The sequence below is a fragment of the Lepidothrix coronata genome, unplaced genomic scaffold (assembly GCF_001604755.1).
Source record: "Lepidothrix coronata isolate B3197 unplaced genomic scaffold, Lepidothrix_coronata-1.0 Scaffold6, whole genome shotgun sequence".
In the NCBI taxonomy this organism is placed as follows: domain Eukaryota; kingdom Metazoa; phylum Chordata; class Aves; order Passeriformes; family Pipridae; genus Lepidothrix; species Lepidothrix coronata.
The window spans coordinates 11,040,804-11,068,135 of NW_016690186.1; the positions used below are offsets into that span (position 1 = coordinate 11,040,804).

At 38.5% G+C, this 27,332-nt stretch overlaps 1 protein-coding gene across 15 annotated transcripts in view; it reads right to left on the reverse strand.

Moving 5' to 3' along the window:
* Nucleotides 1-27,332, reverse strand: part of DLGAP1 (DLG associated protein 1) — a 418,553-nt gene that overhangs the window by 163,827 nt on the left and 227,394 nt on the right. Inside the window, exon 7 of one of the 15 annotated variants that reach the window (XM_017832690.1) lies at nucleotides 6,325-6,431. The exons of the other annotated variants lie outside the window; for them this stretch is intronic. The gene's annotated coding sequence lies outside the window, so the exon portion shown is untranslated. The remainder of the gene's footprint in view (nucleotides 1-6,324; nucleotides 6,432-27,332) is intronic. 15 annotated transcript variants of the gene reach the window in all.

A 27,332-nucleotide genomic window follows, 5' to 3' on the forward strand; every position in this document is an offset into this window, starting at 1 on the left:
ACTACTGACAGAAGAAAACCTCTTCTGTTTCACCTCCTGGTCTGTTACAGCTTGTGGTGCATATTTCTTAACTTCTTGGACTTCAGGATATGCAATGCCATTCTCCACGAAGCATGAAGAAACAGAATGTACACAGCTTCCCAGAACATCATATGATACTGAAGAGATGAAGTGAAACAGGAATGTCTCAGTGACGCCCACAGGAACAATCACCATCGCCAAATTGTCAGCATGCCTCTGCAATGCCAGACCACAGCGAGCATATGGATAGTTTAGGCTTTCTGCCATTAGACTATCTTTGTGTCAGTGGAGAAAATATTTCCACTACACATAGCCTCCCAGACCTAAGGAAGAAGGGCTAGTTCTGTATTGTATATTTCTCGGGCAACTTCCATAGAAAAAGACTGCTGCACTTGTCAGGTTCTGTGGTTCCGCCCTGGAGAAACTTTTCATGTGATCTGCAATTACACCTCTGAGACCATGAACCGAGGTGTGAAACAGAATACCCTTCCCTTCTGTCTAGCAAACATGACTGACAGTTCTGCAAAATCCCTCCAACAGATAACACTACTGGGGATTTTCATTCTGTTACAACTCACGCAGGTTGTATGGTAGCAATTCGTGCAAAGCCTGCTCTCCACAGCCTCTCCAGGCAAGAGGGCTTTAGTGAAAGATATACCCAGTGAAAGATATGCCCAGAACCTTTAATGAAAAAATGTTCTGCATCATTTGGAAGAGAAAACTTCCAAGTCTGGTGAAATTGTATATTTCAAGTTTCATTTTCTTTAGAAAAGCATTAAGCCCAAGCCACAAAAAAATCCACTGTGTGAATAGCACAGTGGATAACCTAACTCCAGTCTCTTTAGAAAAGACTCTGGTACAGCTGGCAGTGCTGTCATCTATGTTGCGAAATGACCAAGTAATTTAGTACATTTTCATGTATTTTTCTTATGGGAAATTATTCCATCAGAAATTTAGTGCTCACCTTTGCAGTATATTGACTACACAAAGAAAATCAGAATATACTACCCTGTATTGCAGTTGACTAAGTAGTTTTCATCAGCCTTGAATGAGCTAAAAATATGCTTATAAAAAATGTTCTTCCTTTTGAAGCTGACCTGGTTATTTATATGGCTGTACATAACTCACATTACAACTTTGAGATCTAGGAAGGTTTCCAACTAATACGCTGCAGAGGTAACACAATATACCTGTACATTTGTTTCATTTCAGACAAGAAGCAAAACATAAAATTGGACAATGGTTAAATACCAAGTTAAATGCTAGTTAACATATATGTCTATCATTCTGTAAACACACGTAATTAATTATACTAACTTTAATAGTCCTATACAAATTGATCTATTTGTAAATAAAAATGCATAAATAAAATATTTGTGAAATAGAGGACAAAATGATTGTGCCAAACACACAGTTGAATACAGTGCTTGAGACATTCTTTTAGTGTTTGCTTTCCATTTTTTGGCATACTAATTGCATGTTTTCTTGAATGTTTTTCTAAAACTGAAAATAGCGATTACCTATGTAAAATTTCAGTAAAAGAGTACTTCTAATTATCTCACCTCCCTTATAAACTTTCAGGCCAGAGCTGAAAAAGAAACTACACATCACTATGTAGGCTTGTTCTTCAGCAAAAAAAATGCCATGTACAGCATTCTGCAAAACTGATCACATTCTTCACTAAAATTATCATTCAGTGCTGACAACAACTAGTAATTTTATGTCATACAGATTATTACAAGTAAAATATCTTTAAAATATAACCTGGAAACATTCTCTTTGTTATCTACAAATCAGAAAATACACATTTGTGATTTAGCATATTAATTATAGGAATCTAACTGTTCTGGCAAGCCTTCACATCCCTCTTGTTTGTTCCTACACACAAAACTTAGTCAGTGCTTGCACAAGGAAATATTGGAATGAAGATCATTCCAGACTGGGTGCACAAAAATAGGTATGCTTAAATAGGTCATAGAAAGATGCTGTTGGTAGATACTGAGTAATCACTTTTATAAACTCTGACTTTGTACACATATTTTCCTAACAGCTCTTAGCTATATTGAATATTGTGTTCTCAGTACTTCCATGCAGCTCCGCTGCTTAAATCAGACCATGGAATGAAGTAAATTATACTGACAACTTCTTTAAGGTTCATTTACATTAATCTTCAGATGTACTGGATGAAGTTGTAAGCATGTAAAAGAATATGTCATTGATGCCACTGTGAATTTCATGAGGGTTTAAGGTCTTATGATCACGCATAACAAATTACAAGACACTGGAAGTTTTACAGATATTGTAATTTCTAAGAACTACAAAAATCATAGAATGTTTTGGGTTGGAAGGGACCTTGAAGGTCATCTATTCCAACCTCCCTGCCTGCATTTAACTTACTTATCAAAGAATGTACATATACACTGTGCTTTCATGAGGCAGAGATAATTGTGGTTTATGCATTACATTATTTTGAAAAAATCTGCTTGCCATATTCATGACAATGCATATATTCACATGTATTCTTACTCATCCTCTTCATAAATATTCATTTACCCAACTGATTTGGCAGTGCTGGTTTTCTAACTGTTAGATAATCCTTCAGACAATTTTGTATTCTGAAATGGAAATAGTCTTTTTTCCCCCCGGACAGTAGTCAGTGATCAGGATAAAGGTGAAACAACTTCCTTACAACTTCCTCCTTCCTTCAAGACCACCATAATCTATGCATTAAAAAAAAAAAAAAAAGAAACATGAGCTCAGCATTCTCTTACTGCTATCCATGATTCAATAATTTATGTTATTCCATGTTTGTAGAAGATTTTTTTAGTAATGACTTATCACTCAACTATTATCTATAAAATACCAGATTTCTTCACCAGCCTAACAGATATCAAAGGGACTTCGAGGTATTTACAGATAGGACACAGACAAAAAATAGTGATTTGCAGTTTCTCACACACTGTTCATTGTACACCTTGCTGCCCATCTCTTGTCCTCCTAACCTTGACATAGCAACTTTCCATTATCAGTGCTGCAATGCAATCATAAGGAACTCCACACAGCCTCTTGTGAATCAAATATTGACGCAGGGGAAAATCCCCATTATTAAGAGGCTGACAGAAATTGGCAGCTAGTATTTTGGAAGGTTGCTTTAAAATTCCTATTGCTTGCACTGCAAGGAAGAAAAACCCAATTCTTAGAAGTTACATATTGTTGGATTATGACTACTTGTTCAGTGAAATATACCATTGCCTGTAATTTACTATTGCATTTTAATAGTTGGAATGTGCAATATGAATGAATCTGCAATATTATAAGTCAGAATTAAAAAAGAAGGGAAAAAAAGAATTGCTTTCCACCCCTTACCACTTCTGGACACTACATTTAAGGTGGTTTTGAGAAAGAATTAATTGAAAAATTCTTTCTGTAAAAGAAAAAGGAAAAAGAACACCTGTCTTGTCAAGTGAAGCAACAAAACAGTTTTACTGTAGAAAACTTGTATCACTAAAATATTTGTAACATTTTTATGTGATTAGGCTATAAATAAATCTATTAATCACATTATAATACTGTAGAAAACTATGTTTGCATGTAAATTACTGCAACACCCACCATGACTAGCACTTTCACCCTACAGAAAAAATGCCAGACTTCCATAAGCATATTTATAATGCCTAAAACCAGCCTGGTGTTTTGTAAGAAAAAAAAATCTTAATATGTTATCATCTGCAACTAAAGGAATAAAGGAAAGGAAGGAGAACTGAACTGTGACTGATGATAACAGCAGGTTGCTGAATTTTTCAGTTACTTGCAGACTGCTTGTGGGGAGAGTTCAAGGCGCTGTGCTCTCAGCTCTGCTGCATTTCCACAGTGATATTCATAAAGCACTCCCGTTAAACCTGGGGGAATTAGACATGGCACAACTTGCTCTGGCTTTCACACAGCTCAAGCACTTACTTGGAAATATTGGCAAGAATGCCTTATGAGCTGACTTGATTAAGTATGCCATCACGTCAAACAGGTGGTACTAAAACTCTATGCATCATAATGGTATTGTTTATATATGAGATTAGTAGCACCATTTATTATGAAGACTGCCAAATACATTATAAAACTTTCTTATAACCTTAACACAGCTCTGTGTATAGGGGCTGATATTTTCTATTATTGGGAGTTTTCCTTTCATCTGAATATTCTTTGAAAATTTCAGCCAAAAGAATCCCACTATAAACAAAGCTAGTGAAAATATTTTGTTTTACTTATTAAAAAAGAAAGAAGTGGTAATGTTTGAAATTTATGTACATCAACTCCTTTGCACTCACAGCTGGCAATGGCACAGTTGAGAGCCTCTGGGTAAGAATCAAGGGGCAAACAAGTAACGTGTGAGTCTGCTATAGACCTCCCAGCCAGGATGATGATGGCACAAATTAGTCTTGAGGAACTAAGGGACTCTTCCAGGTCAACTGCCCTTGTCCTTATGGGGGACTTCAACTTATCAGAAATTAACTGGGAGGTTCAAACAGCCAATACAATCTGGTCCATAAGATTCCTAAAAAACCTGGATGACAACTTCATGGAACAGGTCCTAAGGGAGCTAACTCAGAAAGATGCTCTCTTTGCTCTGTTGTTTCTGAACAGAGTGGATCTCATGAACAAAGAGGAGATTGGTGGCATCTTGGCCACAGTGACCAAGAAGTGATCAAGTTTAAAATTTCTGCTGACAGGAGGAAAAGTGCCAGCAAAACCTCAACTATGGACTTGAGGAGAGTAGACTTCAGGCTGCGCAGGGAATTAATAAGTAAGGTCCCCTCAGAAAATGTTTTTGGAGATGCTGGGATCAATCAGTGCTGGCCACTTCTCAAACATCACCTCCTAAAGGCACAGGAACAGGCAATTCCCAAATGTTAGAAGTCAAGCAGGTGAGGCAGAAGGCCGGCTGGGCTGAACAGGGATCTTCTCTTGGAAATAAGGCAAAAAAGAATTCAGAGACGCTGCTCACCACTGTAGGGAGAAAATTGGAGTGGCCAAAGCTCAGCTGTAGGTGAAGCTGGCCAGAAATGGGGGGGAGAGTTTTTTCAAATACATTAATGGCAATAGGCAGTATAGAAATATCATTGACCTGTTACAGGATGAGCATGGTCACATCACAAACAGGGACAGAACACAAGGCAGAGGTGTTTAACATTTTTTTTGCCTCTGTCTTCAACACGGATGATGGACCAAGGGAGTCTCAGTGCCCCGAGCTGGAAGACCATGACTGAGAGAATGATCATCTCCCAGTTGACTCTGAAATTTTGCAGAATCTGCTGCTCCAGCTGGATCTCTACAAATCTATTGGGCCTGATGGAATTCATCCCAGAATCCTCAAAGAGCTGGCTGATGTAATTGCAAAACCACTCTCAATGATTTTTCAGCAGTCTTGGGAATCCAGAGATGTCCCAGCTGACTGGAAACTGGTGAACATTGTCTCGATTTTCAAGAAGGGCAAGAAGCAGGACCCTGGTAACTACAGGCCTATCCATCTCACTGACCAGTGACTGGTAAAGTTATGGAGGAGATTATTCTGGGAGATATTGAAAAACACCGGAAAGACAACACAGTCATTGGTCATAACCAGCACAGCTTCATGAGAAGAAAGTCCTGCTTACCAAACCTGATTTCCTTTTATGACAGGGTAACCCACCTAGTTGATCAAGGGAAGCCAGTTGACGTAATCTTTTTGGATTTCAGTAAAGCTTTCGATCCTGTCTCTCACAGGAGACACAAAATGCTCAGCACACAGCTAGATAAATATAACATGTTTATCATTGGCTCAGGGGTTTAGCACAGAGGGTAATAGTGAATGGGGTGACATCAGACTGGTGACCTGTCACCAGCGGGGTTTCACAGGGCTCCATCTTAGGCCCTGTGCTCTTCAACATCTTCATAAATAACTTGGATGCAGGACTGGAAGGCATACTAAGCAAGTTTGCAGGTGACACAATACTTGGAGGAGCTGTTGACTCCCTCGAAGGCAGAGAGGTCCTGTAGAGACACCTCAACAAATGAGAGGACTGGGCAATCACCAACCATATGAAGTTCAACAAGGGAAAGTGCTGGATTCTGCACGTGGGATGGGGCAACCCCGGATGTACATACAGACTGGGGAATGAGATGCTGGAAAGGCTTCAGATGCCACAGAGAAGAGATGCCACAGGAAGGCACCTGGGAGTCCTGGTTGATGGCAAGTTGAATATGAATCAGCCAGGTGGGCCAACCGTGTCCTGGGACGCATCAGGCCCGTCAAGGGAGTGTGCTACCTACCACACAGTGGAGATGGCAATGAATGACTGTGATCCTTGGCTGTCTGACTGGCACTCACTAAGTTGCTCTCTCACTTCCACTCCTCAGTAGATCATCATACTCACCAACTATGGGAAAGAGTGAAATAGACACCATTTGAGGAAATGAATTTATTTTGTTGCCAATTAATAACAAAGTAAGATAATGAGAAATAAAAACAAAACTAAAAACACCACCTCCCCACATGCCTTCTTCCAAGGCTTAACTTCGCTCTTTCAGTCCCATCTCTTCTACTTGCCCCAACTTGCACAGTAGGAAAGTGAGTCTGTGGTCAGTTTGTAACAGTTTTCTCTGCCACTCCTTCCTCCTCACAGTCTTCCCCTGCTCAACTGTGGGTCTTTCCTACAGGCTGCAATTCTACAAAAACTGCTCCAATATGTGTCCTTTCCATAGAGTACAATCCTTCAGGTACAGACTGCTCCAGAAAACATGTTCCTGAATGGGTTGCAGCTTCCCTCAGGGCACGTCCACCTTCTGCAGTGTGAAATCCTCCATGGTCTGCAAATGGGTATCTGCTTCACTATAGACCTCCATGGACTGCAGGTGGACAGCTTGGTTGCCTCACCATGGTCTGCACCATGGACGGTAGTGGAATCTCTTCTCTGGCACCAGAAGCACTTCCTCCCCCTCCTTCACTGCTGACCTTTGTGTCTTCATAGTTGTTCCTCTCCCATTTTTTTCTTACTTCTCACTATCAAATTGCTAACTTAATTTTTAGGGGAAATGGGGAGAGAAAATAGTGTGCTTATGCTTGATATTCATCTTAGTCAATATGGTCTTAGGCATGGTGTACTCAAGAGATGTTTCTAGATGGCAATACAGTCCATTCTCTTATTGGATAACTTTGATCACTGATAGAAAGCACACAGACAAGATCTGGCCCTTCTTTCTCTTTAGCTTTCTGTCTCTTTATGTGGTTCATTAATTTTACACTGTTTTTCTCAGAAAACAGCTTTCAACCCCATGAATATCCAGATACTCCTATGTTTGCCATTTTTGAGAAATGAAGACTGAATGAAATAATTAGGCAAACCCCTACTGTGAGGCCACCTAATAAATTTTAAATTCTGTGTATTGAGAACCCCCCTCCCCAGTTTGTCAGTGTCTAATACCTCAACAGTTCCTGCCAGATAATCTGATCCATTGTGCAGATTCAAGTGAGTTTGAGTTTGAATTCAGTTGTACTGGCAACTTTATCTGAACTGTGGAGTAATTCAGGCTATGCTGGAAGAGGAAATTTATTGTATTCCATCTCTGTACCACCCCATGAAGAAGGAGGGTTTATGCAGTACCTCTAGGTTTTCTAACTATATATCACAAATGCCTAAAATTGTCTCATAGCAGAAGGATTTCAGTCTGCCCCTCCTCTTCTTTGCAATAGGACCATGTTTTTTCAGCAAAGGCACCAATAACTGCCTGTCCTCTACTACAATGAAGATGGCTGTCCTGTGACCAAAAGGGTTGTGCAGCGCTCTCTTCCTTCACCGCTATACCTAAATAGATTGCAAAGCTGATCAACTCACTAAAACAAGAATTGAACTCCCTTTGCAATTGTTCTCTTTTTAATCCTGGCTTTTTTTTTCTCGACATTTGCCAGGTAATAACACCCCATACTCTGTTGGAGATATCATTGTTCTCATTTCTCAGCCACTCCACTGAGGCATTGAGTTGAGAGATGGTTCTAATTACTAGTGGTGAAAATGTCCAAGTGGACTTGGATAGAGGCAATACATTTACACATTTATTTTTTCTGGTTCATTCTAATAATGTTTTAAGTGTTTTAAGTTCTGACATTTTGCACACGTTTAATTGACAGAATTTTCTTTCTTTTGTTAACAGTCACAAAACCAATGTAAGCCTAAGCCTGAATCCTTGTAGAACACAGATTTTTAGAATGTGACCATATGGGAATGTACATTGAAAGTGTTATATTTTATTTAGTGTTTGGGGGACAAGAGACCCTGAAACATCAGCTTATTATTACCTAAATGCAACTGAAAGGTATCACACGTCTAAGAAGTTGCCCCAAGCTTTTTTTTCTCTTTTCTTTAAAAGCCAAATTAAACCCTTGACAACAATTCATCCCAGTAGCATTCTCATTATTTCATGGAAGGGAGTGGGCTGTAATGGGCTATAAAATTTTCTTCAGGGATGCATGGTAATGCACATATTTAATAGAGTTGTACTTTCAGGCCAGTCACTTAGAGTGCTAAATGCATTGTTATGTTAGTCTTGGCTTGGGGTGGGGAGGAAAGAAGTGGAAATTAAAAGAAGTATCAAAAGCTAAGTGATGATATTCCAACAGAGTAATCTCCCTCTTTTCATGGAAGATAGAAATACAATTTTTGTTTCTCATTTCCTAATGTACAGCACTGTTACCACAGCCCCACACAGAGCAGTATTCCCCACAACTGAATGAGCTTTTGTCTTGCATTCAGACTTCTACACAACTGGTCATAAAAAGCTAATGTGAACTAACCAAGAAACTCTAGGACAGGCACAGGACCTGAAAATTATTTAAGTTTTTTCCCCAAGATTTACTAGATTTTAAATGCCCTTTTATATCCATTATTGTGTTGCCAAAGCACTTCTGCAAGGCTATCAATGGGCAGTTTTTCTTTTTTTGCATGATTTCCAAGTAAATTCTTTGTTCCCAAAAAGTAATGTCATTATTTCTTTCCTCTGGGGGGAAAAAAAAATCACAATATGAGGGGTGAGATGATAGGGATAATTAGACTAAATCGTGGCATAGAACACAATGGAAAAAATATCTTTTATGAAGAGCACCTGTCTACTTATTTTTGTAGCCTGAATGATGTTTTGTTTTGTTCAGGGAAACAAATTCACTTAATAAAATTCAAAACACAGATGGCAGCTGCTAGGAAAAACCCATACAAGATTTTTTGCAAAGGGTATAGAAGTGATCTGAGCTCCAAATGGAAGAATGAAAAATTTCGTGTCTCTGTTTATCAATGGTGCTGTTTTCCAAGAGCTCTCTCTCATTCAGCCTGGGATTCAGTTAGAGCAGAAATTCTAATTCTGAATGTTAGAAATAAGGCTTTCTTTCATGTCACTCTAAGGTGTTTCTTATGTATGTTCTTTTCATGCATTTTCAATATTTTATTGAAAATTATTAGAAAAATAGTGCTTGACTCTACATATTATTTACTCAGGTTACTTTGAAATGGATCAGGAGAAAATTCTTAAATCTCCATTCCTCTTACACGTTCAAATAAATATTTTAATGCAAAATTACCTAGTAGTTTAAGGAAAGATATCAGATTCTGGTGGGTTTTGTTTGTTGGTTTGGTTTTGGTTTTGGTTTTTTTTTTGATAATTATGTCCTTTATTAGACTAAGTCCATATCTCAGTTTAAATTCCAAAATTCACATCTACATCAAACACTGACATCCTACTTAGCTGAAAACATAGCACGAGCTATCTACAAATAATAGTAAGAGCAAGAATTACTCAGAATTACTAAAACCCTATAATTTTGCATATTTATACTCTCTCCTTGGAAAGTCCACAAAGCCAGAAACATGGATTTGTTATTAATTCAGTCTGGTACTACTTGGGAGTTTAGGAGGACTGGGGCTTAACTGAGGGCATTTCTAGACGGAAGGTCAGAAACACATGAGGTATCTCAGGCTGATTTCAATCTGGCCTAAGTCCTTCAAAAACATTTATCTAAATATGCAGCTTAATTGGGAGGATAAAACAAGGATTGTGAATGGACAATGAAATCTGTTGTTTAGATATCAAAATAATCTTCTCCTAAGGAGAATTATCTTTCAAGGGATGAAAATTTAAGTTAGGGGCCTTCTTGATCACTTCCCTATAGAAAAGGAAACCTCTCCCATGGGAATTTTACCTGTCCTTAGCGAGGAGGGCAGATGCTTACAGCACTTTTCCTTCAGAAAAGCAGAACCCCACCCAGATTCACTTTCCTGGAGCCACTCTATGGGCAAGATCAGTGTCTGGCAGATGGATTCTGGTTGAGCATCAGAAAGGGTACTACCAACACAGCTTGTGGAAATGATTGGTTTGCAAGATTCACTTGATTATTGTAGAATCAGTTTATTAGATAAGATTGGATTGTCATAGCATTCAGTTGATTATCATAGGATCATAGAATGGTTTTGATTGGAAGGGACCTTAAAGATCATCTAGTTCCAACCCTCCTGCCATGGGCAGGGCTACCTTCCACTAGACCAGGCTGCTCAAAGCCCCATCCAACCTGCTCTTGTAAATTAGAAAATTTTCTGTTTGCTCCCCTGCCATATATATATGTTAAAAAAAAAAAAAAAAGAAAAAAAATAAGTAAGATTCCTCTTACAAAATCTTTCCCAGGAAGAATTCCACAGAGTTTCTTACCACATTAACAAAATGAGGTAACATTTTCTTAACTCATGCAGATGTGTTAAGTTCTTGGTTAACTGATTCTGAGACAATTGGCAATCATTATTCTAAGGGCTGGTCACGATAATAGAACATAAACTCACTTGGAACTGAAAAAGAAGGTGGAAACCACACAGGGAACAGAATGGAGTCTTGCCACTGAAATCATATAAACCACCAAAATTTTTCCATATAAATGGACATGCATCATACAAAGCTCAATTCCCATATGATTGAAAGCTTTTACTACTCTGACAGCAGAGTCACTGAAGGAAAACGGGAATGTAGCCTCAGTGAGTACAGGCTTGCCGGATATCACTGCCAATATCTGCTATGATGAGATTTATTCCATGCATTGAGAGACTCAGCAGTTTGTTCTGGGAGATGGAAAACAGGTTCTAGAAATTTGAAATTCATTAGGATAACTCATCTAGAAGGCATTTCTAGCAGACACATGGTAAAATATGTTTTGTCTTTCATATATGCAAAATCTCAAAAAATTAAGCACCAATTTTGAAAAAAACTTCCACTAAAACCCTAATGAACTCTCAACAAAGTATTAAATGATGATTTTTTCATTCTTCCAAATAATTTACTGGAAATCAGGAGTGGACTTTGACCAATTACTTGATCTGTAAGTTTTTTTAAAACTAGGAGACCATTAATTTCAAAGCTTCTTTTGAAGCATTGATTTACAGCTTCTAGAGCATATGAACTGCCAGTGTCTACAACATCCATATTAATATTATGCACTTTAAATCTCTGAGCCAATCAAAGAATGATGTTGAAAGTAACCTCCCTGTTTGAGGCAGTTTCTCCATAAATCCTGTTAAAAATCCTTTTGAATTGCTACATTCTCTTGTGTTATTAAGATTGAGTATGACTAAGTCTACTAAATTAGGAGAGGCAGGTGGTATGTTAATGCCAGACCTCCTGTCTTAAACACAAGGGCCCACAAACTCAGTTCTATCCAGCTTCAGGGTTCTGAAGGTGCAGCTTTTCTTCCTGTTAGCGCTCTAAAGATTGAAGACGATCTGAACACACAACTGCTCTCATTAGCAGCATCTGTGTGAGCATTTGACTAGGCAAAGTCTGAGGTCTGCAATCAGAAAATGACTAACTTAATTTACTGTATGCCTTTAAAAAGCAGACTGCCTGTGCTTCAAACAATATAATGTAATAGCTGCATGCCATTTCATAACAGGAAAGCTCAGTTAGAATGGCATTGCAGAGAAAAAAAAACTGGTTTGGCATTACTCTGTGCTTTAACAATTGACCCTTTTGTCCCATATGATGAATCCACTAGAATCTGCCAGAAAGACATTTCTATATTTAGTATTTTAGTAGCATGGTTATTAATTAAAGCATCCATAAAACAAATAATTTCCGAAAATGATTTAGCTGCTTAAACTTATTGTAATTTGACAGTTTTAAAAAGGAAATTGTAAAGCTAGACTCCTTAAATGAAGGAAACACAATATCTAAATACCCAGGGAGCAAAATTACTATTGTAATGCTTTTATGAAAAGTCTTTAAAAGGGAGTTTCAAGGCAATAACCCCCTTGAAGTATATTCAGAATTTTCTTACCAGACCGACAATTTTTGCTGACAAAGATTATTCATGAGCCTATCACCTCTGCCAGAAAACCATGATGATAACACAGTATTGCTAAAGCAGTATATAGGGCCAATACTCTCCATCTATATATATATCTGTATGTCTGCATGTACACACCTGTGTATATGCAGTGTCTCCAACATGATGCCTCATGCACATGTTGTTATGGACAAGCAGGTAAGAAATAGGCTGAACAGATCACAAGATGGATGGAAAAACAGCTAATCTTGACTCAAAAAGTGGTGAGTAATGCCTTCAAGTGGCAGCTGGTTACCACTGGATGGTTCATCAGCCTGGACACTGGGTCCAATACTATTCAATATCTTTAGGAATGATCTGGGTAACAAGAGTGACTGCACCTTCACCAGGGTGATATCAAAATGGAAGGAGAGAGAGAACAGCTGAAAGAAAAGCAAACAGACAAACACATCAACCAGCTGGAAGATTGGGATAAGAAGATTTCTGCAAGGTTTAACAAAGATAAATGTGAACTACTGCATCCAGAATAACTGCACACACCAATGTGGGCTAGGGTCTGACTGTGAGGTTAGCAGCTCTGTGGAAAACACCCTGCAGGTTCTGGAGCACATGGACATGTTTATGTTCAAGCTGAACATGAACCAGCAGGCAAATGCATCCTACGCTCCATCAACAGTAGGAGTACAGCCAGCAGATGGAGGGACGTGGGAATGCCCCATCTGCCCTGCACTTGTTAGGCCAAAGCTGAAACACTGTTTATCCTGCTCTGCTCTCAAGTCCTGGTCTCCCCAGTTCAGGAGAGACATGTAAAATTTGAGGCAGTTCAGTGGAGAGTCACCAAGATCATCAACGAGTTGGAGAAGTTGACAGGAAGAAAGGTTGCTGGAATTGGCTGTGTTCAGCCTAGAGAAGAGAAGGCTCAGGGAGGTGTAACCACAGTCTTGCAATATCTAAGAGGTAGTCATAGAGCAGACTGAGTTGCTCTCTTCACAAGGATGTCCAGTGATAAGAGATGAAGGGCTTTTCAAAGGGTGAAGTTGCTCCAGTGTAAATTCCATAAGAAAAGAAATTCTACACTGTGAGAACATTAAACATTGGAACAGGTTGTCCAGAGAAGTGGTGAAATCTTCACTGGGAACATTCAAGACAGCTTGAGAGGTCTTTGGCTAGTCTAACACAAGCCTTGCTCTGGCCCCAACCCAACAAGTTGGTCCAGATGATCTTCAAAGGTTCCTTCTAACCTTGACTTTTCTGGGATTATGTATGAGAATGAAGTAATAGAGTGCTACAGGTATTTCTAATGCACAAACGTTATGATGGATTTTTTACTCTGTATGAAAAATTTACCTGAATGTATTCATGAGCAACCAAGCCATGTCTGAGATATGCTATATATTCCAAACAAGTGTATACCAAGTCCCTAAATCATATCTTAAACACACAAGTTTGGTGTCATATTTACTGTGAAAGGGGAAAAACTTTGAAATGTTAATGGCATTTTTTAAGTGTAAAAAGTCTTTACTGGGCTATTCCTCTATGCATATTTGTAAGCTCTGTATATTGTTGTAAACATAATACTGGAGGATTGAGACAGAGAGTGAAGTAGAAATACATAATTTACAAAACAGTCTAAACACATCACAATCTAAAGTGATATATCAGATACTTCCAAACCGTAATGGGAACACTTCTGAGACTGTACTTATCAACATTGTGGTAAGAAAGAATCCTGATAAACTACAAGATATTTGGTTGAGGCTGAATACTGACCATTTTGGATCCTAGGTTTTAGCAAAGTTAGGGAGAAGAATCAAGAAAAGTTATATCTCCATGAACTGAAAATACGAAACAGCTGCTACCTGACCGTGCTCAGTATCTTGAAAATATGTAAAGAGCTGGAGTTAAGCTGCAGCACGGGGCAATGTGTTCCTTCCTTTGCATATTGTTGCAGCTGATATAATGTGTTAAACAAAGGATAGGGCTTTCTATATGACAGTGTCCTCACTCAAGCAATGTAATACCATGAGTCAAGTTAACTGAGGTACTCAGCACTTCAGTTATTCTTTTTCCAAAACTGATTTTTTTCCACAAGACCTAACCAAATATCGCTTTAGCCATTGCCTACGTTTTTCCCGGGTGGGGCCAACCAGAACTCCTTTCTATCTGGGTAGCATAAGAACTCCCTGTGCTATCATTTCCTCTGAGGATCAACACCTGCTAACAGACTGAAATGATAAACGCAATTCTGTTACACTGTTACAGATAGAGTACAGCACTACTCTTGGTTTTCAATTTTTTATGGACCATGAGAAAGAAGGAATTCCTTATGTTGCAAGTCACAAGACAGCACAATAATCTTTCCACTACTATAGGGAAAGGAACAGCTAATTTTGCCAAGACCCAAAAAGGATTTGCATGTGTCCTTTCCTAAAATACTGCACAGAGGCTTTACTTATGCAAAACAAAATGAAAATCATGCATTACAAATAAGTAGGTACAAATACATAAATTTAACTTGGAAACTTTTTAATGAAGTGTTATGTTCCATAAAACTTACTCTTCTGCTGAAAAAGTGCTGTCTGCTTCATATTTGAAAGGAGCATGCAAAGAGGCTGCTTGAAGCTATAGTTAAATAATAGATTATGCTCTTCCCAATGGAAAAACAGTAAGTGCCATGAAAGTACAGCAAAATGAAGAAAATCTGTGCTAAGAAGTTGCATGGAGCTGGGATTTCACATGAAAAAAAAGTGCTATTGTGTTTAAATTTGTAAATGATCACTAGATTTCTGGGTCAGTACCCATTCCCAAGTCAGAATAACTTTTGACACATTTTAAAGTGTTACTCACACTACTTCAAAGAGAATACAGGAAGAAGAAAGAGAGCTTTCAATGACAGAAACACAAACTAATCCCTTTCTCTAGTGTTATATTAAGCAAATGTCCCTGCACATTTGGAAATGTAAAAGACATGGTAACTTAATATTAACAGGTTATACTTTATTCCACTACAGAAGAAAGTATTTTATTTCCTGGTTAATTTTTAAATAAAGTTACAAAATGCAGTAACTATTCTCCCGAGACCAGGCAAAGATTTCCTTTCCAAGCATGAGAGAAAGAAATCTCTATTATATTCAACCTAGCTATAAATGAGGTACTGAAACTTATGGATTTCATGAACAGGAGTAATTAAACATATCTTTGCATTCAAGAGTGAGAAGTCAGGAAACATAGACATTAGTCAAACAAGGAATGACGAACAAAAAATTCCAGTTACTTAGCATCTCCTGGAGTATAAGCCAGAAGATTGCTTTGGTTTCCATTTTAACACTGTTGTGAAAAGGCCAGGTCAGCAACCTGCTGAAAAACCTTGTAAGTGGAAGCGGAACATTTTGTAAGAAATCCTCTTCTCTCGCAGCAAAGGAGCTCTCTCTCAGAGCAGATCCTTTCCAACTCCTCTTCAGACAATTTCCAAACAGGCAGTCTGCTGTCTGCTTCCACAGGCTGTATCTATCATATCTCACAGCCTTCGAGAAGTTTTCTAGGAAACTTTATCCCATAAAATTAGATTTAAGACAGATGCATTAGGTTGTCCACTAAATTGATAAAAAGTGTAATTGCAGAGTTAAGATGGTCTGGAGGTTTCTTTTGAGAAGTTAGAATGTTTTAATTTCTTCCAAAGGCTCATTTAACCCTCACCCTTATATTACTAGGATCTACTTGAAGCCCACTTCACAGTAATAGCATTGTTTTTAATGTGGAAAAACGTACAGGACAGAGAGAACAGATCTTTGAAGTACCAGAGCAACCACACCAGAATACTATAATCACAGAAGTTTTGGTATGCATACACCTCCATATATGCATAACCAGATATGTTATTGCTCCAACATGTTTCAATGCTGAAATACTTTGTGCAGAGGGAAATCTTACTGTCATTCTCTAGTTTCCTATTGGATGTTAAAGTGCCTTAATTTCTTTAAATTAGAGATGTAACTGACCAAGCCATTTGCTTGAAAGGAAATGGCAAATAATTACACATTTACAGTGCAGAGCATACAATTAGTACTTTTGGCTCAATTCTTGCAGCTGAGTTAGTCCATAAATGAGCTTTTTCTGTACTCTAATAAGATATATAAAAAGAATTACTGTAATCTGTTAAGGATTAGAATTTAAAGCACAGGTATAGTAAAGAACCTTGAGTGACACTATTTTTGTCACAATAATGTAAGCAATGGCTCAAGAGTTTGGATCTCCACTGAGACTGCCTGCTGCCAGTGGGATGAAATTTCAGCTAAACTTTTTTCATGCTGCAAGGAAGCAAACAGCTCCAAATGAGCTGCTTCACTATTTCAATTAAAGACGTAATTTTAAAAGTGATTCACTCTGCTTCTTTTGCAATCTCAGCAAGGCCACCTACTCATTGTACAGATTTCTCTACTACATCCTCTCCTATTCCTACTACAGATGTGTTCGAAGGAAGACTCTTATTTTCAAATGATAAATATTAAAGTTTTGCAAGAAAGGCTCCTACCACTTGAAACTGGAATAAAATACACTCAGGGAAAAAAACCTGTTGCATTGCTGGTATGATCCTTCATCATTCCTCTGTATTATTCCTACTTTTTGCAACTCATTGTACTCCTGCAAGGTGTGCAGTTTTGACAAGACAGGTGAAAAACGCTAATAAATAATCATCCTGAGAAGTCAGCTGCTGTTATGAACCCAACACCTTAGTTTGGGCAGGAAGAATGTAACAAGGAACCATGGAAGTTGTAGTCTTCCGGGTTCTCACATATGCTCAGACAATACTTGATTGTCATTGATTGGAAAGTCATGTGACATGTTTAAGTGTTGTATTTAAACCTAAGCCGTTTGAAACAAACGGTAATTCTGCTCTGGCGCTCGTTCGTGTCTGAGTGGGGTTTGTGCCTTAATCAACACCCCAAAGGAATTATTTATTTATAGAACGGAAAACTTACATTGACAAGTATCTCATCCTGAGACTTTGAAAAATCCCAGATACTGTTTTACCTCTTTGCCTACTGCATTAAGAAAAGGGCAAACCTCTTTATATTGAAATCTAGGGGGAAATTTCACTTTTTATTTGAAACCAGCCCTTCCTATAAGGGTGTTGCATAGAATCAAAACCTGACCTTCCAGTCAGCTCCATGTAAGCCTGAGAAGTTTCCAGCTGAATCAGCCATTGTAACAGGAGAAATACACTGTTTGGTCATGTAACTCAAGTTATCCTTGAAACCAGATTCATTCTACTTTTTTGTCTCCTGAATTCAAAGGATATTTTGTGGTCAGTTTCAATGGGGCCAGACACTGTCAAGTGTTCAGTGTGATCATACATTGCATGGTTAAAATGGGCTTTAAAAAACTTTTGAGTGGAGTTGGAAAGAGACATTATTAACACCTAGAAGATGCAAAACACCTTAAGGAATAACAAAACAACACTGTGTTGATTCCAAAAGTGCAATTTTCTTTCCAGTCTTGGCAGAAGAGATTTCATAAATAATTTAACCAAAAATATGCACAAGAAGATAAACATTTTGTAGTCTAAATTCATATTTTTTTTCATAAAAAGTGATCATTTCAAAAAATATCTCATATGAGTTTGAGCAATGCTTTTGACAATGTCAGTGCATTGAAAAGAAGTAAAAAAAATTTATTCTTTACATATTTGTAATTTTTGTTAAGGATTCAGAAAAGTCAAGATGCTTGGGCTAAAGTATTCAATCTCTGTTTTATAAGTGGTAGATTTGTATCAAAGATGCATTTTATTCGGAAACAATCTATTTTATTTCTTGGCGTGAACATCTGAGCACATCATCTTGAATTTTGTGCAAAGCCAAAATGTGATATAAAACCTAGTTGTTTTCCCCAAAATTGGGGGTTGATTGATTGGACTCACACATTTATAAACATTATAACACTATATTTCAATGGAGAATTACAATTTTTTTCCCTCAACTTATTCTTCAGGACTGATACAAGTAATAAAGTTAAAGCCCTTTTCAAAGCCAGTCTGTGCCCAGCCCATTATGAATAGCAAAACCGGATGCTGGAGTCTTTCCTATGGTGATGTGCAAAATACAGGTTGTCTAAGAATGAACTGGGTCTCATTTTACTTATGTCATACTTTCAGTGGCATCCTAGTCCATGAACTTCATGGATATATGTATTTACAAGTTAACTTTACCATCAGCTGTAGCTTGAAACTACATATTTGCCCTCTGTGACATACATGGTAGATACACGCACAAAGGTAAGGTTCAATAACAGTAAGACTAACTTAAAAATGGTTGCCTATAAAGTGTCTTTAAAACAGAAGGGTAAGCTGATAGGGAGGAATGAGAAATGGCAAAAAAAATTCACAAAAAATACAAGAGATAAATTTGAAAATTCAAAATACTTGGCTTTCTTCCCTATTTTTAAACACAGTAATGGATAACAATTCTCAAGCTAGGTATCTTTTATTTGAGCAAGATAAAAAAGTATCTATTGGAAGAATTTAGGAGGGCAAAATATACTCACACAATTTGAATTTTCCAGGTCACCAGAGCTATTATTAATACTTTTTCAAAATTCTGTAAGATCACAGAGTAATAGAATAACAGAATGGTTTAGTTCAAAAGGAACTTTTAAAAATCATCTAGTTCTAACCCTCCTGCCATGGGCAGGATCATCTTCCACTAGACAGGGTTGCTCAAAGCCCAATCTAACCTGGCCTTGTACACTTCCAGGATGGATGAGGCATCCACACCTTCTCAGGGCAACATGTTCCAGTGTCTTAACACTCTCATTGTGAAAAATTTCTTCCTTATATCCAATCTACCCTCTTTCAGTTTGAAGCCATTTCCCCTTGTCCTGCCACTAAAGGCCTTGGACAGAAAGTCTCCCTCCATCTTTCTTTTAAATCCCCTTTAAGTACTTAAAAGACTGCTATAAGGTTGCTTCAGAGCCTTCTCTTCTGCATTTTGAACAGCCACAACTCCTTCTTCACAGTAGAGGTGCTCCAGACCTCTGACCATCTCATGGCCCTCCTCAGTACTTGTTCAACATATAAACTTCCTTCTTACTGTGGGGGCTCCACACATGAACACAGTACTCCAGGTGGGGTCTCAAGAGAACAGAGTAGAAGGGGCAGAATCACCCCCCTCGACCTGCTGGCCACACTTCTTCTGATGAAGCCAAGGATAGAATTGGTTTTTTTGGCTGCAAGAGCAATTGTCAGGTCATATCTCATTTTTTATCTACCAGTGCTAGTGGATGTCACAGCAGGGCTGCTCTCAATTATCTACCAAAGGTCTTGGGAGTGTGGGGAGGTGCCTGCTAGCTGGAAGCTAGACAACAGTATTCCAGTTTATAAGAAGGGCATGAGGGAAGACACAGGAAACTATGGACCTGTTGGTCTAACCTCAGGTCCTGGAAAAATTATGATGATCCTATCAGGTACTATTCAAAGGCATTTAAAGGACAGTGCAATCGTCAGGCACAGTTAACATGAGTTCACAAAGGGAAGGTCCTGTCTAAATTAATTTCATATGGTGAGTTTTTCCATGTAGTGGATGAGTGTAATATGATGTAGTTTTTCTGGATTTTTAGTAAGGCTTTCGATAATGTCCCTCATAGCATTCTTCGGGACAAGTTGCCCAACTGTGGGATGAGCAGGTTCATGATGTGCTGGGTAAAGAACTGGCTAAAGGGCAGAGATCAAAGAGTTGTGGTGAACGGGACCACATCTGGCTAACAATGGGTCACCAATGGTGCTCCTCAAGGCTCAGTTCTAGAGCCAGTTCTGTTAATTATATTTATCACTGGTCTGTATGCAGCAGTCAAATGCACCATTAGCAAGTTTGTTGTTGATACCAAAGTGGGAGATGCTGTTCACTCTCTTGAGGGACAAGAGACCTTGCAAAAGGATCTAGCTGGATTGGAAAATTGGGCTATGATGGATGGGATGAAATTTAACAAGTCCAAATGCTGGCTTCTGCAGCTGGGAGAAAGTAATGCTGGGCACAAGTACAAATTGCACCCCATCCTGGGGTGCATCCAACCCAACATCACCAGCTGGTCAAAAAAGGTGATTATCCCTCTGTATTCAACATTGATGTAGCCTCACCTTCAGAGCTGTGAGCAGTTCTGGACCCCAGCATCTAAGAAGGATGTAAAAGCCCTTGAATGTGTTCAGGGGAGGGCAACAAAGCTGGTGAAAGGTCTGAAAACAATGTCCTGTGTGGAGCACATGAGGACACTGTCATCAAAACAGAGACCATTTTGACTTGAACTGCTCCTGCTTGAAAAAACATAGAGAACTCCTTACAGAAGAGAGTCTCTTAAAGAAACTAACAGCTACTTTGAATTTGACACCAGTTAATTTACTGAGACATAAATAGAAGCAAAAGTTGAATACATGTTGTCTGTGCAAATGAACACACCTCTATTTGGAGAAACAGAGCAAGAAAAGATAACTGCAGCAAAACTTACCAGAGTTCATTTTAAAAGGCCAGATGATTGTCCATACATTGCATTGTTTTGCAGCTAAATTAAAGAAACTTGTCTTGCCAAAGACACAACGAGTACAGCACTAGGAAGACAAATTATGTCCTGGTCAGACTGAGGTAACAGAGCTGGCTTCTGCTGGTGTCTCTGGGATATGCCTGCATTTTAATGAGCTGATGGCTGTCCCCTTCCACCAAAACCAGATATGAGGCACAAGAAGCTACTGATACTAGAATTTGTATTTATACCATCAATACGAATTTTTATTCGATTGAGATTTAGCATTTTTACTCATGTGGGACTCATTATGTACTGCTCAATCTACCAATTATGTTTCAGGGACTAGGAAAAATTTTTTTCTTTGTCAAAATTTTGGCCTTTAACCTTATGAAGAAGACACAACTGGACTGGGTTAGGGAGAATTTATGTGCTTTCTTTTCCTGCCTTTCTCAGATAGGTAAGGACTTTTCTGGGTTTAAAGTGATTATACTGTGCTTGACTAGGATTTGCAGTTAACTTGCTCTTCTCAGTTTAGAGTATGAGGAGTCACCTCAGAGTACCTCTTAAACTCTGCTTGCATTATGGATTCATACAAACTGTGTTTCGCTCCAGTTGTGTAAGTTATGTTTTATCCTCAGTAGCACTTGGGCTATTTCTAATGTTCACTCCTGTGAGAGTTCTGACTAAAAAGAAATTTCTGCTACTTTCACATAGGAAAAAAAAAGCAAACTTTTTCCTTAGAGGAAAACAGAAATGCTCAGGTAATTCTAATGTTACTGTGGAAAAACCAAGGATATTAAAAAAGACCTACATCCACCTTGTTCTAGACCACTGAGCATCCCAGCTATATGCGAAGCTGACATTCTTCTTTTAGAAACAACCGTTAACTTTTCTGACATACATTAAATGTTGACATATGGTGACAAAAGTATTGCCAGCAAGAGCAGTACCTGAATAATTCAACAATGAAGTCATGGCCAAAGAAGCGGAAAGAAGTAATATTTAAAGTAGACTTTTAAGGATGTGTTCTTGGAGTTTTTCCTATAGTGATGTCACCTGACACTACGCCACTTGCTGTCTGCCAGCATAAATAAAAATAAACAAGGTACACTACTGCATTTGTTACAATGATAAATAAGGTTACTTCTCTGCTGATTTCTTCTGAAGTGAGTTTGTGACTTTATCTAATACTTCTGATGAGACTGATTGGGCAAAATACCACCCAGAGGTAACGGTTGCTAATTTGACAAGATTAAATTTCTGATGGAGAAAAATACGGGGATACAGTATGTATCTCTAGCATTTCACAAATGATCAATGATAAAACTAAAAGCTAACAGTAAAGTTAAAATTAAACATGATGGTTGAATAAGTGCACAAACTGTTTTCCTATAGGTAACTAAATTCTCAAAAAATTAGGGGTTCTCTGCATGTCTTGTGGAGTAAGATGTGTCCTAAGTTAATCTGCAAGTTTGTTCTAACTATTCACTATATGAAAAAAATAATATTTAAGACAACATCTCTATTTTGAAAGGTCTGGCTTAAAAACAGTTGAATTCAGCGATGAGTTTTCTGATTTATTTTGAATATTCCTCTTACAGAGGCTAAAAGACAGCATTTCAAAATTCAGTTAGAATAAAGTCACGTTACGTGCTATACAAGCAGATACTGCTTAAGAAGGCATAAAAGCCACATGTTTTGTTACATATGCATGAGACCTGGTACCTTCAGAAATACTTCCAACTATTGCCAAATGGACAAAAAGTGAATGTATATACATAGATATGTATATACATAGATACATACATATATATATATGTATATATATAATCAAGCAGATGTTATACATGTATATTCCCAGTCAGTATGTGACAGACATCTAAAAACTAATCTTCCATCTGTGGAAGAGAAATATTCAAGGAATGACATCTTTTTTTGGTGATGGTGCAGGGACCAGTGCAGCTCTTGACTTCCCTGCTGTGTCTTAAAAGGATGTTTCCAAATGACAAACATAATGAGGCACTTATCTTGCAGTGGAAAAAATGGGGTCTAGATTTTTTTTTTCCTAAGGGAATTTAGTATCTATAATAGAGACTTAGCAGATATAAAAACTTTGGGGGTCTCAGCTTAAGCCCACAACTATAGATTGGGAATGATTAAACCAGACTGCAGTCACAAAATTCTGGAGGACCTCAATGTCTGATACAAAACAGCCTCCTGGACTGTAGCATGATGTCCTCAATGCATCCATTTATTGTTTTTTGAATTAATTGGGAGTTTAGTCATCAAAGGAAACACCTTCTTGCATAAAGTCCCAGTATGACATGAATACATTGGCTTATACACCCTCCCACATAAAGTATATTTTTCTTTTTGCAAAGCAGTTCTGGTAATCATTAAACATATAATAACACACCTTCACAAAATGTGACAAACACAAAATCCAAGAGTAGCCATGTCTCCTTAGCTGAAATACTAGTGACCTTTTAGGCTGATAGATCCTGGCCCAGTGTGAATCCAGCCTATTCAGCAGAAAGGTTAGCAACTCATTTCTCATCCTCACCAAACCTTGGGTTTAAGGCTCTTTTAGTCCTCGCTTTCCACTCTTTGCTCTTGAATGAAAAGGAATTACTCACTTCATAAGGTCTAATGCCTGTTTAAACAAGTCTCCTCTACAGTCCTGTACGTGTGACTAGGAGAGGTATTGCCTACTGCTGACAGCCTGCGAAATAGTTTATTTTCTGTGGCTGACATTTCAGTTATGGTAGATTTACAAAGGGAAAAACAAACATAAATGACTTAAAACTAGATAAAATTGAGGTTTATTTGGCAAGGGATTACAAAATTGTGACTATTTTAAAAGGAGGAAAATAGGTTTATTCATAGAATCAGAATCATTTGGACTGAAAAAGGCATGCAGAGGCACACAATGACCACCTACAGCTAGGTTTCACAGAACTTACCTGCTTTTCCTGTCACAAATATAAAGGAGGATGGTATGAAAAACAAGAGGCTAATTTTCCATTTGAAGAACAGAGAGAAGAGTCAAAGAGGAAAAAAATAACCCACTCACCATTTGAGCTACAGAGATGAGACGTGCACCCCTGCACTACTTTAACAACTCATCAAAACCACGTTTTTGGAGATTTACCAAATAAAACTATCAATCATGTACTTAAGCTAAAGTAAATCATGCAGTTTTACTGGAATTTTGGGCAATAGCTTGAAGTTGTGTTAAATCATTTATTCCCTAGAATTACTTTGTAGGTCCATTAGGAAAGAGCAAATGAAACTCTTCCTATCAGGCATTTCTCTCAATTTCTCCAAGCAGACAGTAAGAGGCAATATTGCCATTTCTCCTAGAGCGTTCCTTGGGGGAAGCTTTCCTTTGGGAAAAGCCATTTTAAGTTATTGCAGACTTTCCAAGTAGACACAGGAGGCAGAGGTATTGAAAGGAAGCACGGAGTAGCAGCCCCAGCCCCACTGTTTTCTGGCAATACAGAATTTTCTCCGCAGTGTTTAGCTGTTGGCTCTCCAGAGCCTACCTCTTTCAGCCAAGTGGAACTGCACCTGCTTTCCATTGCAAATAACCAGAAGAGCAAAGCCTCCCTGTCGCCAAACCCTTAAACCCATGTTTGTGTTCTCTAGCTCAGTGTAACACTAAATGGTCTATGTAACAAGAGCAATTCCTGTCGGTAATTAGCATTTTTCAAGTTGGTTTTTAGAAAACTCTCTTTCCTATGAGAAATCTTGCCACCCATGAGCAGAAACTTGAAATGTCCCCTCCACAGACTACCTTGAGATGTTACAGCTCTGCCTGTCAGCAGCCATCTTGCTGTTTTGAGGTGGCCTGATCTAGACTGAGTGCATATGCTTTGAGAAAGACTTTCAACTCATTATATTGGGAATCACAGCACAGGATATCTGTGCAATAAAATAACACCTTGTGGTTTATATATTGTCGTTAATCCTTTATTACTTTGGATGGTAGATACATAAAAGTGGTTGCCTTCTGCCTGTCTTATATCAGCAATGGTGTATTTAGCAAACCTAATGTACCAAGAATTGCTCAAGTGATTAATATTTAATTAATCTTAGCCTATAAATAAATAAATCCCTCACTGACACTGCACTGGTTTAATCTAGTGGTGGAAGACTGTGTTTTGAAAGCAACAGGAAGACACTCAGTTGCTACTGTACTGCTTCTGAACTACACAATTTCACAGGAAATTGGTAAATTCACATACATTTTCTACTAAGAGTGACAGTTATGAAACTGCAGATTTTAAAAAAATAGATTTAGTATTTGGGTTTTGTTTCATTTTAATAAGAAATTCTGAAGCCCAAGAAAGAAGTAAGAAACCTAGTAGGCTTCTCACATGATTGCTGTATATTAACTCTGGAGATTGTCCCCTTTTTACTTTGGATCCTCTTCAGGTTTTATGTGCTATTTATTTACCTCAGATAATATTCCATTTCTGAGTACCAGGACTCTTCTTCTCCTCCATCTCATTCTCATTATCTCTGTATGCCTAAAACATCAGAGTGAATGTATTTTGTTTGTGTTTGGATGTCAATAGGTTCAAATCATTTTCTTCAAAAAAATTCAAGATTTACTTGCTGAGCAGATGTTTTAATTTCACCTCTTTTTTCTTGGATAAGCACTAATATGCTTTCTACTAAAAAAAAGGAGCAATGAAGTCTGCTGCAGAGTTGATTGGTAATCATTATATATGCCACAAAAAGCCAAATACTGGATTAATTTTTCTCCTCTATAAATACTTTTTTTTTGGTGCTAAACCAACTCCTGTCTTGATTTTCTTAGATGTATACTGATGGAGCAACGGGTGTCAGCTGAAAGTGCAGTCCTTCCCGAGCTCAATCTAGTTTCATTAAAATGCAAGTTTATCTGAGGAAGCTGTTCCCAAACACTCTACATGCTGCCAGCTCACTGAATGTATGTCTGGACTGCACAAAGGCAGTAAATTTCAAATAAGATGGAAAAAGTATTTTTTCTTTCCTTGCAGGAAGTCTTGTAATTTATCCTTCTAACAAAAAGATGAACATATAACCTTTACTAGAAATTCTTAAGCAAAGATTATACTTTTGTGTTCCAATGGAGATGTGGTATTACATATTAAATCTTAGAGATTTGATATTTTTCTATTGAAAAATATAGAGAAGTGAAGTCAGAAGAAATAACTAGTGGTCATAGAATCACAGGATCATTAAGGTTGGGAAAGACCTCCAAGATCATCAAGTCCAACCTTTGACTGAACATCAGCACACAAACTAAACCAGAGCACTAAGTGCCACGTCCAGTTGTTTCTTGAACATTTCCAGGGATGGTGACCTCCCTGGGCAGCCTGTTCCAATGCTTAACCACTCTTTCAGTGAAGAAATTCTTCCTGATGTCCAATCTGAACCTTCCTCGGTGCAGCTTGAGACGATGTCCTCTTGTCCTGTCACTGGTTGCCTGGGAGTAGAGGCCGACCCCCACCTGGCTACAGCCCCTTTTCAGGGAGTTGTGGAGAGCAATAAGGTTTCCCACAAACTTCCACTTCTCCAGACTAAACAAGTCCAGCTCCCCCAGCTGCTCCTCATATGACACTCTCCAGACCCTTCACCAGCTTCATTGCCCTTCTCTGGACATGCTCCAGCACCTCCATGCCTTTCTTGTAGTGAGGGGCACAAAACTGAACACAGGATTTGAAGCGTGGCCTCACCAGTCCTGAGCGCAGAAGGACAATCACCTCCCTAGTACTGCTGGCCACATTATTTCTGATACAATCCAGAATGCCACTGACCTTCTTGGCCACCTGGGCACGCTGCTAACTCATGTTCAGCTGCTGTAAAACAGCACCCTCAGGCCCTTTTAGGCCTGGCAGCTTTCCAGTCACTCTGTCCCAAGTCGGTAATGCAGCATGGGGTTGTTGTGATCCAAGTGCAGAACTTAGCACTTGGCTTTATTGAACCTCATACAATTGGCCTTGGTCCATCAATCCAGTAGATTAATACTCTTGTTTAACTTGGTGTCGCCTGTGAACTTAACTGAGAGTGCACTTCATCCCCTCATCCAGATCATCGATGAAGATGTTTAACAGGACTGGCTGCAGTACTGAGCCCTGGGGAACACCGCTAGTGACCTTATGTCAGCTGGATATAACTCCATTCACTATCACTCTCTGGGCCTGACTATCCAGCCAGTTTTTAACCCAGTGAAGGCTGCACCTGTTAAAGCTTCTCCAGGAGCATGCTGTGAGAGACAGTGTCAAAGGCTTTGCTGAAGTCCAGGTAGACCACATCCACAGACTTCCATTAGATGAGTCACCTGATCATAAAAGGAGATCAGGTTGAACACAAAGGACCTGCCTTTCCTAAACCCATGATGACTGGGCTTGATCCCCTGTTTGTTCTGTACGTTCTGTGTGATAGCACTCAAGACGATCTGTTCCATAACCTT